Source organism: Solanum stenotomum, chromosome 7 (genome assembly GCF_019186545.1).
Source record: "Solanum stenotomum isolate F172 chromosome 7, ASM1918654v1, whole genome shotgun sequence".
NCBI lineage: Eukaryota > Viridiplantae > Streptophyta > Magnoliopsida > Solanales > Solanaceae > Solanum > Solanum stenotomum.
In genome coordinates this window covers 56589983-56603202 of record NC_064288.1, presented here as the reverse complement: position 1 = coordinate 56603202, position 13220 = coordinate 56589983, and the positions used below count along the sequence as shown (strand labels likewise).

The window sequence follows — 13220 nt, the reverse complement described above, 5'->3', positions numbered from 1 at the left end:
GTGAACTATAATCTTTATTGGCCTATTCATAATTCTAAGTTTCAAACTTGAAATAATATATTAAAAGATAAAAACTATGAAAAAGTATAAGAAATATTTAAAAATTATATCAAAATTAATATTTTTATGTATAAAATAAAATTTTAAAATTATATATATAATGTCGGGTTGGTTTGGTCTTGGGTTGATTTTTTTTAGTTAAAACCAAACTAACCCAAATATAGTCGGTTTTTTTTTTTTTCAAAACCAAATCAAGTCAAACCAAACCACTATCGGGTTTTTTTTCCGGGTTGACTTGATTTGCTGTTTGGTTCGATTTTGTACACCCCTAATGCACACTGTGGAATGTGAAGTCTGCAACTCATGTTACTACATGACCAAATCACGCACGCCAACAAAAAGGAACTCAACTATAACAGTTCATTCAAAACAAGTTTTAAGGTTTAATTTCCATAAAATATAGGCTACATGTCATCCATTTCTTTTTTATGGAAATGAAGCACAAATGCTGATGGAGAAACATTACTGGCAAACTAGATGTGCTTGCAACTCTTCAATTTTTCACTTCATGTACTTGAATTCATAGGAAAAGTACCAACTATAACCTGCAAGGACAACAAATTACTCATCATTCATAACTTCATGATAATAATGATTACAGAAAACTCAGCAAAAGAATTATTCAAATTACTCGAATGAACCTTTTAATCTACATTAACCTAGAAAAGGTTAGAGCCAAAATAAAATACACAAGATAATGGTTATTCTATTTAAACATGCAGGATATAAATGATGTCTCCATAAATGCTTCAGTTACTAGTACTTATTCAGGTGAGATAGAATCTAATACTTCAATTATAGTAAGCACCAAAAGATTTTCTTAGAAAACAAAAAAAATGGTAATTTTGGAATTAAAGAAGTAAACAGTAAGAACCTGGACTGGCTCTGCTGCAATCAAACGACCATTAACTTCATCTGTAATAACAAGACAAGATGAACCAACACAGGATATTGTCCATGATTCATGTTGCTGCACTTGACCATCTTCAAATATAATAAATCTTCCCAAAAGATAATTTATTTTATATGAACCCTGCAGAACGACATGTATAATCATAAGATAAGTATCTTAAGAGTTCAACATACGTAAATTCTTGAATCTCATGTTTATAACCAACGACAAAACTCGATAAGCAGAATAACATAGGAGTGTCTTCAACAAAAAATTCAGAGAATAGAAGGTCACTTAAAATTTTCAGATAGTTTGCTTTCAGAAACTTCATAAACACAGTCAAGATCATTTTCATGTGTTTGGCCTTGAAGAGACAGGAGAAAGCGTGTTTAAACCTTTAGATGAGGCGGTTCACACAATTCAACACTTCCAAAATGAAAGTCTCTCACACAAATTAGGGAGGAAACTACAATCCATGCTTAGGAAGTTTCCAAGAGTAGATCACTATTTACTCCTTAAAGTTGATACATACAAAAAGACAACTTACATATAATCACATTTGTAAATGATAAATGTGACTTTTTGGAGTGAGTAGATAATGGTACGTGTAAAACATGAAGAAAAAAATTGTCATACAAATTTAGTTTTAGTATAGTGAACGGAGGGAGTACTAATATATGATTTATCTATTTTGAGAATCTTTTTTATGAGTTACCACAACATTTTAGTATATCCATATTATTGAACTGAATACTTAACATGTCATTAGCAATGTCATCCTAACTAGTTTGCAGCAATATTTTAGAAATCTCCTTCACTATATCTAGATAGCATATTATGTCCATTACCTATTAAGCAAGAGAAGTGGAGATAACTATGTGCAACATCGTTGTTGTTCATTGTAATGATTGTGCTGGACTAAACTCGTGAGATGCAACCAGAAACAATGTGAATAAGTAATCAGGTACCTCATTCGAATTCGGGTGCAAAACTGAACCAGTAGCTGATAAGATCGAGCCCATCCGTCTGCGACCATAGGAATTTTCAGAATTGTTGGTACTGTTCTGAAAATAAGTCAGAACTTCTTCTCTAATATCCTGAAAGGTAAATGGAGTTCTTTGAGTGCACTTTTATCACCCAATACGTACAACTTGCCTACTTTTGTAAAAAAAGAAAAAAACTCATTACTTAGTAAAATGAAAATGGAGAGCATGCAAGAAGTACAATTCCAAATACTATCAAACAAATCTCAGGCGGTAGGCAACTAATGAACATGACAGCCATTGGGAAGATCAACAGAGGTCCGCAATCTAAGAGCAAAATACAAGAAGAACTTGATAGAGAAATTATAAAACAAGACATAAGACATCAAACCATGTTAGTCTTTTAGTAGCATTCAACGGGATGACTAGCTTTTTAGTATGTTTAACAAATGGAGGGAGGAGAAAAACATCACGATGACCGCAACTGTGCCACATACATTCCTAATTTGTTTTAAAGTTCATGTTCTTGTTTATATATTTTGTTTAGAACCATTCTGGAAGGTCACTGTAATTATACTTTAAGCCTCTAGGCTTATAAAACAAGGAAGAAAATCTACAGCCTTTGTTATTACTATAGAACATATCAGCTATATCATCGATCAAAATTTAAAAGTTAAAGATTATGCAACAAGTTTTGTACCCTAACCACTTCAGTCTTATTTGTCAGGGAAAAAAGTAATTGGGTTTTCCGCAAGCATATTCAAGGCCTAGAGATATGCTTCATGAATAGCAAATTTTGTTCCATATGACCTGATTTTCAAGATCACCTGCTTACACCGATCATCACTTTTAAGTAATCGAGTTAAAACACCATATATTTGAAAATAGATAGACCCACAAAGCCAAACTCAAATTCGCAAACTTGGAACGATGCAAGGCACACTCCCCTTGGTAATAAATTGCATGGTTTGAGATTTTTCTATAAGATAGCGGATCACAATTACAGTGGTACACTTAATCTCACTAACTGTGAGTTCACGGTAATTCCAACACATGAGAACCTATGATTTGAAAATTTATCCTTTTCTCTGTTTGCTACAAACACTTTTGGAATTTCATGGGGAAAATATGCTTTTATTTGATAATTTATGGTATGATAGGAATTATGTCACAACAAGTATTTTCTAAGTAAAGCTCCTAATTCAATAGATTGCCATTTTAGTTCACAATTTAAAATTCTAATATCCTTTTTAACTCACACATCCCTACAAGGACTTAGCTAAGAATGTAATACAATTGAAGCAAAAGATCCATCATTCATGTAGGTGATACAATGTAATTGGGACTAAGGCTAGTAGTTGTCGCTATACTTACATTAAGTTCAATATTTGACAAGAGTCTGTTTAAAGATTCGGGATTTATATATTTAAATAGGAATGATGTGAGAATTAAATAACCCCCAATTTACCTCAAAAGACAAATGATATAACATTGGAATGAAATGGAACACAATAGAGCAGAATGGACATGTATGATATATTTCAACCCAAACATGTTTAAGCTTGAGGCATACTTGATTGATTGAATATCGGGCAACAATAGAGCAGAATGGACACATATAATCTAGGTTAGTCGATCCAACTTGTTTAGGATTGATATTTGAGGCATAGTTGATTGATTGTATATACGCAACTACCTAATATTACCTACACTTAGGTTACATAATGATTTCTGATTTTCATTTCCAACCACATCACATAGATACATATATTAGGTAACACTAAGCTAGTATACCAAAAGAGGCTTTCCAAACTGCCTAAAAGATGCAACAATAAATAATGTCAAGCCAGTAATGTGATCTTCAAAAACCTTCTCTTTATTTTTGATAAGTTAATGTAATGTTCAAACACCAAAGGATTCATTTTGTTAACGAATGAGAACTTAATCAATACTTCCGTTAACATTATTAAATTGAGTATTGCAAATTACTAACATAAATAACATGTAGTGTGCCACTATTGACAGTGGAGAATAAGAAGTTAGAATTGCAATAATAATATGTCGCAGACATAGATGATGTAGGGTTTTGGCAAGATTTACTAATTTTAGGTAGTTTAGTAATTGTTGTAAATTTTATATTTATTTACTTCTTATCTTCCTTCCAGCGAGCCTCTGAGACTGACATTAATACTCAACACCAAAGCAGAGAATGATTTTTCAACAAATAGGGAAATACTAACTCTGGAAAAATTGATTATTTAGCAAGTTCTCTTTATTTGATAGGTAATCAAAGATTTTATAAATGCTTGCACTAAGACAGTGCGATAAAACATTTCTACAAATTGTGCAGATCTATGATTGCATCTAAAATTGCATCAACACCATGCAAAATAACCAAGTTGCACCAACAAAACAAGCAAAATAGACATCTTTGTTTTAGGCTATGTAAATTCTTCTATGGCTTTCAAAAATTCTATCAGTTCTTTCAAGACAAACAGCACACTAAATGGCCTGAGGGACGGTATACTAAGTATTCTGTGATTTCTCGCACATCCTTTCTTTGTTCCAACATAGCAATAGCTCCCTAGTGGATTTTGGCACGGACCAGGACATGCGTAAGATTGACAAAAACATGCTCCACATCTGGGTAGTAACTCAACAATGCAAAAAGAGGTGGTCAACATCTTTAGCAAGTTCCTTTCTGAGATAAGAAGATCCAAAAAGCACTATAGGTCTTACTATGGCCACATAATATGAGAATTCCTAATGTTGAGTATGGATTTGTACTAAATTTCTACAGAAAATTTTGACAAGTGACAACTCTGTCATGACCATAGGAGAAATAGTTAGACTTGCTATTGTGAAGGTATACAATAGGTAAGCAGTGAGGATATCAGCAGTGAAATTGTGTTTCTGAGAGCAATCAAGGGTACTGGAATGACGACCATAGGAGACGGGAGTTTTAATCCCAACAAATGCTGATGGAGAAACATTAGTAGTAAACTAGATGTGCTTCCAACTCTTCGATTTTTCACTTCATGTACTTGAATTTATAGGAAAAGTACCAACTATAACCTGCAAGGACACCAAATTACTCATCATTCATAACTTCATGACATAATAATGATTACATAAAACTCGGCAAAAGAATTATTCAAATTACTCGGATGAACCTTTTAGTCTACATTAACCTAGAAAAGATTAGAACCAAAATAAAATACACAAGATAATGGTTATTCTATTTAAACATGCAGGATATAAATGATGTCTCCATAAATGCTTCACTTACTAGTTAAGTACTTATTCAGGTGAGATAGAATCTAATACTTCAATTATAGTTAGCACCAAAAGAATTTCTTAGAAAAACAAAAAAAATGGTAATTTTGGAATTAAAGTAAGCAGTAAGAACCTGGACTGGCTCTGCTGCAATCAAACGACCATTAACTTCATCTGTAATAACAAGACAAGATGAACCAACACAGGATATTGTCCATGATTCATGTTGCTGCACTTGACCATCTTCAAATATAATAAATCTTCCCAAAAGATAATTTATTTTATATGAACCCTGCAGAACGACATGTATAATCATAAGATAAGTATCTTAAGATTCACGATACATAAATTCTAGAATCTCATGTTTATAACCAACGACAAAACTCGATAAGCAGAATAACATAGGAGTGTCTTCAACAAAAAATTCAGAGAAGTATAGAAAGGCACTCAAAATTTTCAGATAGTTTGCTTTCAGAAACTTCATAAACACAGTCAAGATCATTTTCATGTGTTTGGCCTTGAAGAGACAGGTCTGCACAGGAGAAAGTGTGTTTAAACCTTTAGATGAGACGGTTCACACAATTCAACACTTCCAAAATGAAAGTCTCTCACACAAATTAGGGAGGAAACTACAATCCATGCTTAAGAAGTTTCCAAGAGCAGATCACCCTTTACTCCTTAAAGTTGATACATACAAAAAAAACAACTTACATATTATCACATTTGTAAAAATGATAAATGCGACTTTTATGGAACTGAATACTTCTACACTTCCTTTAAGAAATAATAAATAAAATACATATTTTCCATGATGTATAGTCTTGATGGACTTGAAGAGTGATTTGGAATGAGTAGTTAATGGTACGTGGAAAACATGAAGAAAAAAATTGTCGTACAATTTAGTTTTAGTATAGTGAACGGACGGAGTACTATAGATATGATTTATCTATTTTGAGAATCTTTTTTATGAGTTACCACAATATTTTAGTATATCTATATTATGGAACTGAATACTTAACAGTTCATTAGCTATGTCATCCTAACTAGTTTGCAGCATATTAGATCTATTTATTTATCAGCTTATCCAAGCATAACATCAGAAATCTCCTTCGCTATATCTAGATAGCACATTATGTCCGTTACCTATTAAACATGAGAAGTGGAGATAACTATGTGCAACATCGTTGTTGTTCATTGTAATGATTGTGCTGGACTAAACTCGTGAGATGCAACCAGAAACAATGTGAATAAGTAAATCAGGTACCTCATTCGAATTCGGGTGCAAAACTGAACCAGTAGCTGACAAGATAGAGCCCATCCGTCTGCGACCATAGCAATTTTCAGAATTGTTGGTACTGTTCTGAAAATAAGTCAGAACTTCTTCTCTAATATCCTGAAAGGTAAATGGAGTTCGTTGAGTGCACTTTTATCACCCAATACGTACAACTTGCCTACTTTAGTTAAAAAAAGAAAAAAACTCATTACTTAGTAAAAGGAAAATGGAGAGCATGCAAGAAGTACAATTCCAAATACTATCAAACAAATCTCAGGCGGTAGGCAACTAATGAACATGACAGCCATTGGGAAGATCAACAGAGGTCCGCAGTCTAAGAACAAAATACAAGAAGAACCTGCTAGTTTTCACTGATTACTACTATCAATAGAAAAATTATAAAACAAGACATAATACATCAAACCACATTAGTCTTTTACTAGCATTCAACGGGATGACTAACTTTAGTATGTCTAATAAATGGAGGGAGGAGAAAAACATCACGATGACCACAACTGTGTCATATACATTCCTAATTTTTTATAGTTCATGTTCTTGTCAATATAAAACATAATGATTTCTGATTTTCATTTCCAACCACATCAGATAGATACATATATTAGGTAACACTAAGCTAGTATACCAAAAGAGGCTTTCCAAACTGCCTAAAAGATGCAACAATAAATAATGTCAAGCCAGTAATGTGATCTTCAAAAACCTTTTCTTTATTTTTGATAAGTTAATGTAATGTTCAAACACCAAAGGATTCATTTTGTTAACGAATGAGAACTTAATCAATACTTCCGTTAACATTATTAAATTGAGTATTGCAAATTACTAACATAAATAACATGTAGTGTGCCACTATTGACAGTGGAGAATAAGAAGTTAGAATTGCAATAATAATATGTCGCAGACATAGATGATGTAGGGTTTTGGCAAGATTTACTAATTTTAGGTAGTTTAGTAATTGTTGTAAATTTTATATTTATTTACTTCTTATCTTCCTTCCAGCGAGCCTCTGAGACTGACATTAATACTCAACACCAAAGCAGAGAATGATTTTTCAACAAATAGGGAAATACTAACTCTGGAAAAATTGATTATTTAGCAAGTTCTCTTTATTTGATAGGTAATCAAAGATTTTATAAATGCTTGCACTAAGACAGTGCGATAAAACATTTCTACAAATTGTGCAGATCTATGATTGCATCTAAAATTGCATCAACACCATGCAAAATAACCAAGTTGCACCAACAAAACAAGCAAAATAGACATCTTTGTTTTAGGCTATGTAAATTCTTCTATGGCTTTCAAAAATTCTATCAGTTCTTTCAAGACAAACAGCACACTAAATGGCCTGAGGGACGGTATACTAAGTATTCTGTGATTTCTCGCACATCCTTTCTTTGTTCCAACATAGCAATAGCTCCCTAGTGGATTTTGGCACGGACCAGGACATGCGTAAGATTGACAAAAACATGCTCCACATCTGGGTAGTAACTCAACAATGCAAAAAGAGGTGGTCAACATCTTTAGCAAGTTCCTTTCTGAGATAAGAAGATCCAAAAAGCACTATAGGTCTTACTATGGCCACATAATATGAGAATTCCTAATGTTGAGTATGGATTTGTACTAAATTTCTACAGAAAATTTTGACAAGTGACAACTCTGTCATGACCATAGGAGAAATAGTTAGACTTGCTATTGTGAAGGTATACAATAGGTAAGCGGTGAGGATATCAGCAGTGAAATTGTGTTTCTGAGAGCAATCAAGGGTACTGGAATGACGACCATGGGAGACGGGAGTTTTAATCCCAACATAGGCAAAAAAGCTAAGTGCCAATGTTTACATCTACCTGAGCCCTGGGAAAAGTTATGGGGTACCTATATTGGCGGGAGGATGCAAGTACTTGGTGGAAACAGTTATGGAACACGTACGTTAGCCCAAATACCAATGTTACATTTTAAAGAAATTGCTCTCAAGGACTGCAATGTACTTCAACCTGCTTGAAAATGTTGTCGGCAACATGAGGAGTTATATGAAAAATATACATGTAGTTTAAGCTCAAGCTTCTAGAATAGACACCAGACCAAGAGTCTTTCCGTCAAAAAGTTTGATCCCCCAAAATGTTTACAGTGCAATGAAAAGTGTTGTTTTTGTGTTTTGGCCAAGAATTGAAGGTTTTAAGAACAGAATAAGAACTTCCTGGAAAGTATGGCTTAAATTTTGGTGGTGACAGAAAACCATCAGCAGCAAAGAATGTTTTGAACAAATGAAAATGAAAAGGCATCTCCATAGAAGATGAGCATAAAGCTTATGGCCTTAGTCTTCATCTATTATCCGCTAACAATTGTCATAATTCAGCTCCTTGTTCCAATTTACCACCCAAAAATACGAAGTCTCCATTCACAAAGCAAACTAAATCAAGGAGACAGAAGCAGACTTGCGGAAATACACCACATGAAAATTGGACAATCAGAACTCAGAAGATTATGGAGGCACCAGAACAAATCAACAAAAGCATTACTAGATAAATACAAATGTTAGAGAAGAAGATAGCACACATAACAAGAATGATTTTCATGTCCAAAAGAACATGAACACAGGAGAAGTACAAAAATGAGACCTGTCCTTGATCAATAGTCAGGAAATCCCGATGTGTTTCTTCAGGCTTCTTTTCTGCTAGAACAACTGTAATAAGAATGTTTAATTTCAGAAAAAAGATCAAACTCAACAGATATATAACTAAATAAAAATTGGAGAGCCGGTACCATTGACAGGCATCATCTTTTTAGGAGGTGGTGCCCTTAGGCCAAGAACCCATATAAAATCATTAGCAGAAGAATCATTTCCTCTCTCTTTTTTCATTTTTGTTGCTTTCTTTCAACAAGAGTTCTTCTGTTTTCAGGTGATACTAGAAAATCTGTAGTCTTTAGAGGGGTTTTACTAATGCAGCTTATTACTGATTTTCCTAATTAAGCACATAATTCAAATAATCCCCAAATTGGAAAAACTTTGACTACTTTTTATAGACATAATCCTACTCATAGGCATTTACTAAGTGCAATCCAAACTTTAGGATTCAACGAATCATGTTTTTTTTTTTTTTTTGATAACCGAGAAATCCATTTGTGACCCGCCCTTTGGACCAATCACAACCCTCTAAACTCAGTGGATAATGGGCCCGCCCTTCTACCCTTCTCCACTTAAATATTGGGCTTCACTTTGCATGGTGTGGGCTTGAACCTGCGACCTAAGCCACAAATCCTCCACCTTTTGCCACTTGAGCTATGCCTTGGGGGCTTCAACGAATCATGTTTGATCAACATGTTAGTACTCAAATCCAAAGGTTGACTCTCCTCACCCTCTATCCCCAACCCGCTACCAAGACAAAAGAAAACAAATAAGAAGCATCTAATCAAGGATATAGAGACATCTTTTTAAGGTTTATGCCAAACATTAAGAGCACCTCAAAAGGCAGGCACTCTTCGGCAAGTTTCAACAATTTTAATACGTAAGACATTAGATGACAATGAGAACACATTTCAATTCTCAGATACAGTCAAATTTGATAAAACAATGAAGTTAACACGGGATGCAAAAATAACCAAAATTCAATAGTAGAACTAATGTAATTTTGTCTAGAGATTCTGTATCAAAATATGTAAATAAGTAAATAAATAGCCATAACAGTTCAAACATAAGTTGGAACCAGTTAATACCTTTCAATATTTTCCCCTAATTGTAGAACTCACCTTGATTTTCATACGCATCTCAACAACAACTGAACAGTACCCAAACTATCGTTGTTTCATTCTGCCAAAAAAAAGGGAGAAAGCTTTTCAATTTATCTGAAGAAGTACTAATTTCAGTCCAAATTATTTAATTTCTTTTTTTTTTTAAAAACAAAGTACATGATGAAGAATTATGGTTTTTCTATTTCCAATCTTCTTATAATCAAAAAGCAAAAACTAAAAGCTGACACAAGTTCTATAAAATTAAAGATTTTGAAGACACATGACTCATGTGAAACAAATCTCAGGAAAAAAAAATCAAAATAAACATATATACAACTGAATAAAAATTGAATTGTCAGTACCGTTGACACCGGATTTCATCTTTCTAGGCTGTTGAGGCCTTATATAACTTCTTGATAGAGAAGGTGCCTCAAGGTCAAGCACCGATGCACATTGATGGCCTTACATAACTTATTTTTTTTAGACTATAAGTGTACCATGCTTCCTCTTTTTCATTTTTTTTTGGAACTGGTAAGTTTGTATTCTTCAGCATTAAGGATATGCTGGCCACCACCAAAAAGTTAAACTACAGACTCCCTATCAGATCTATAATCTGTTCAGTATCTTCTATACATAGCTGTTTACACCAAAAAAAGTAGAGATACAATACAATTCCATTAGACTTTATGAATGGAATTGGACCTATCTTCGAAACATCTGGCATTTCTCTCCCTCCATATTGAGCACCATATACATGAGGGAATCAATCTCCACCATCTCTTTTGGCTCTTACTTCCCCCTCTTCTAATCCAACAACTAAGAAGGTCTGTTGTATGCTCAGGCATGGCCCAGCTATAGCCAGTAATGTTGAGAAACAAATTCCACAACTGAGCAGTGTACTTGCAATGCAAAAAAAGGTGCTTGTTTGTCTCCTCGGTCACCATAAACAGAAAACACCTAGGAACCAATTGTATCCTCTTCCTCTGTAGCACTTCTTGGGTTAGACAGGCCCTTTAGATAACCAACCAAGTGTAACTTATGTTCTTTCCCATTTTTGTTGTGTGTTTTTCAACAAGAGACTATGCCTCTTAACCTCTTATCTTGGGTTAAGAGAGCCATGTTGAATGATTACTAATGTTTAGTCTTTAGAGGGGTTTTAGAGGGCAATCCAATTACTAGATTACATAGGGTAAAAGTAATAAATGCAACCAATTTGTATTCCTACTACAACTAGTTTTCCTAACTCTTGAGTGTCGCACATCAGCTAAGTATAGAGATGGGAGATTTGATCTCCTTATAAGGAGTTGGACACTTATCACCTTATAAACTAACTTTTCGGGTTGAGTTAGGTCTAAGATCCATTTTTTACCTGGTATAAGAACAAGACCCATCCCAATTCATGGTTAACCCATGTTGGGTCCCCATATTAAATTGTTCATACACCAAATGTCCAGCCCTGAGCATGTAGGGGATGTTGAGTGTCCCACATCAACTAGGGATGGGAGATTTGGTCTCCTTATCTAGACTTGGACATTCATCACCCTATAATCTATCTTTTGTGGTCGAGTTAGGCCCAAGATCCATTTATTTACACTAACTAAAAACAAACTTCAAATAAGGTCCAAATTGAAAAATCCTTGACTATTTCTTTTTACATACATAATCCGACTCATAGGCATTAATAAATCGCAATCCAATCTTTAATGTTCAACGGATCATGTTTGATCAACATGGTGGTACCCAAACTTTAAGGTCGAACCCCCTCATGCTCTATCCCCAACCCACTACCAAGACAAAAGAAAACAAGAAAGACTTATCTAATCAAGGACTATAGTGACATCTTAATAAGGTTTATGCCTACATTGTTGAAACATCAAGAGCATATTTAAAAGCAAACACTCTTCAAGTGTCAACAATTTTAATACACAAAACATTAAGCGACAATGAGAATACAACTGAATTCCCAGACAATTTTACACAAGTTAAAATAATGGAGTTATCAGGTGATGCATGAGATTACCAAAATAAATAAGTAGAACTAATGTAATTAAGTTTATAAATTTTGTTCAACAACAACATATCCAATGTAATCCCACAAAGTGGAGTACGGGGAGGATTACATGTACACAGATCTTATCTCTATGGCGTTGTTTTCATTAGACCCAGATCAAGGAAGTCAATAAATTTAGTATCAAAATATATAACTAAATAAATAACCATAATAGTCCAAACATAAGTGGAAACCAATTAATACCTTTCAAAATTCTGCTTCACCCTTAACATAGGTCTCGGGAGCTGGATATGGAGAAAATTCTGTTGGGAGCTCCCGAATGAACCGTTGCAGTGGACGATCCAGATTTAATCGGGGCTCCAACATGGACTTCAAACACCAGGTGAAAAGCCAAAAAAAAAATACCTTTCAATGTTTTCCTACTGATTTCCATCCATAAAACAATACCCAAGGAAGAATGGTGGTTTTTTAATTTCCATGTAAGACCCAAACAAGGCAAATTGAGCCAAACCTGAGGAAGAGGATGTGATTGCTTACTTGGTTTTTTCTTTTTTTAGTTACACCTAGTGTCCGATATCCACATTGAAACCCAATTAAATTCAGATTCGTGCTGGATTCAAAGTCTTGCCAAGAACCCATTAGTATTTCTCAACTTTCTTCCTTCCTCTCTTGCTAAATTCTCTCACAAAAACACTTCTGTTATCATTTTAATATAAATTATTGATGTTACTAAAATACCTTTGAAATGTTCCTGAAGTTGAGGGCAAATAATTTTAAATTAAAATTTCTTTTTTAATTTATCAAAATATTTTCTAGTTTTATGGTGATTTAGAGTGTTATATGAGATATTGAAATTAAAGAGTCATCAAATTAGAGATTAAAATCACATATTTTGATTTATTTAATATTAAATACATATTGCAAAAAATTACAAGAATAAAAAACAAAGTTTATCAATCACAATAAAAATAAAGGTGTTGTTAT

The 13220-nt window shown here is 33.7% G+C and overlaps 1 long non-coding RNA gene across 1 annotated transcript; it reads right to left on the bottom strand.

Moving 5' to 3' along the window:
* Window positions 1–453: 453 nt before the first annotated feature.
* LOC125869596 (uncharacterized) lies at window positions 454–12544 on the bottom strand. The gene is made up of 6 exons (XR_007446867.1): window positions 12480–12544; window positions 10244–10304; window positions 9115–9179; window positions 1921–2049; window positions 935–1093; window positions 454–605 (listed from the first exon to the last, which is right to left on the bottom strand). It is a non-coding gene; the product is annotated as an uncharacterized LOC125869596 (long non-coding RNA).
* Window positions 12545–13220: the final 676 nt, after the last annotated feature.